General features: G+C 28.3%; 1 non-coding gene across 1 annotated transcript; it reads right to left on the bottom strand.

The window, feature by feature from the left end:
* Positions 1 to 319: 319 nt before the first annotated feature.
* Positions 320 to 393, bottom strand: trnai-aau (transfer RNA isoleucine (anticodon AAU)). The gene has a single exon. It is a non-coding gene; the product is annotated as a tRNA-Ile (tRNA).
* Positions 394 to 1,916: the final 1,523 nt, after the last annotated feature.

Raw genomic sequence — 1,916 nt, forward strand, 5'->3', positions numbered from 1 at the left:
TTAAGCAATAAAAAGTGGCACAATCCTATTCTAAGATCGTCAAACCCATAATGACAAACCTCTAATTGTTGGGTAAATTTAACAAATTTCAATAATAATTTCAATTTTTTTCTATTAGTAAGATCAAAAAAGTGAAAAAAAAAAGTTATATAGTACCAATATGGCTTAGCATAAATTTAAAAAAAATTATGTAGTTAAATAAATAAATTAAATTGTTAAAATAAATAAAATAAACAAAATAAATTTTATTATTTATTTAAAATGAAATGCTTCGCCGTTTATTATTTATTTAAAAGTTAAATTAGGTCGACATAAAATGTGGCCAGTATGGGGATCGAACCCACGACATTCGCGTTATTAGCACGACGCTCTAACCAACTGAGCTAACCGGCCTGTGTGAGCGAGCTTATTCAACAAAATAAATATGTAATTTTTATATAATTATTCTTATAAATCTAAATATTTTTATATTCTCAGGAAAAAAAATAAGTATTCAATAAAAATTTGGCTCCTTTGAAGCCTTGGCACATTGGTGAAAATTACTCAATGTACCCACCTTCTGTCGGGCCTGCTAACAAGTTAGGCGGACAAAATTCAGCAATGTTACTTTTTTAAATAAATTTAATTACTTAACAAAAGGAAAATTAGGCAGTACTGTGCTACATACTTGCTCAACCTTCAGTATTTAATAAAGCTATTTACATTCCTACTTTTTAAAAACCGTAATGTGCTTTAAAAAGACCCGACATACACTTAACTAAATAAGCATACACGAGATGTTTACTCGTTACACTATTATTTTTTCAAAATTTTCGTTGGTTAGTTTGCTGTGCAAACAAAAAAGAAAATTTTCTTAACTAGTATTGTCGCCACTTAAAAGTTAACTAATCGCCACTCGAGAACCAAGAGGCCGTTTATCTAGTTTTGACTTTTTTTTTTGTTTATTACTAAAAAATGTTCTCTATGATGAAATCTATGTTTTGAGTGATTCTAGTCACAAAAATCATAAAACTTGAGGTTGTATTAAAAGAACCAGAAGGCCGTATGTCCAAAAAAGTGATGACTGTTATAATCAATTGGCCGTATGTTCTTTGACCAATCAGTATTCAAAATTCTCTAAATTATAAAATCACGAATTGTTTAGACTAGTCAATGCTTACCATATAATTCTATATAGTTAATATATTATAATTGTTGATATTGTTATTATTATTGTATATATAATATTTTAGAAACTTAAAGGAACAAGATTACATTCAATTACAACACAATCTTCAATTCAACTACTCTGAATCTATCATTGTTATTCAATCACAACATATTGATAAAATTGATGATTTCCTTAATCAAACTGATTCGAACAAAGATGCCAGGGAAAGTAGCAGAAAACACAGGAGAACCGAAAAAATCTTACATGCAAACGAAAAAGAGACCCTACCTCCTGGAAAAAAGAAAAAAGAAAAAAATTTAGACAGAGTGGTCTGCAATATATATAGCCTCAAATGGCAAAATACAACGGGGGAAATTTATAAAAGACTGTAAGAGAGACCACACTCAATGTCGTTTTAAATATAAATTAAAAATTAGCATTAGCAATGCCATTGCTGATCAAGAAACTTTGCACAAACAACACTGGGTTTTAAATGATCAACAAAAGCGTCTTTTTTACTCCCGAACTACAACTTTAGAGAACAAAAAAAGGTTTCGTTTTGCTGAAAATTCAAAAATTTTCTTTTTGCTGAAAATTCATTGAAAAAACATATAGTTTTTCAATTCTGATTCTAATTTATTGTCTCTGATGAATTTATACGTTTTTGCAAAGAATTTTATCTATGTACTCTAGATATTGATGAAATAAGAATTAGAAATTACCATTTAAAAAACAAAAAAACAAAATGAACACCTCAACGTTATAA

Source organism: Hydra vulgaris, chromosome 11 (genome assembly GCF_038396675.1).
Source record: "Hydra vulgaris chromosome 11, alternate assembly HydraT2T_AEP".
Taxonomy (NCBI): domain Eukaryota; kingdom Metazoa; phylum Cnidaria; class Hydrozoa; order Anthoathecata; family Hydridae; genus Hydra; species Hydra vulgaris.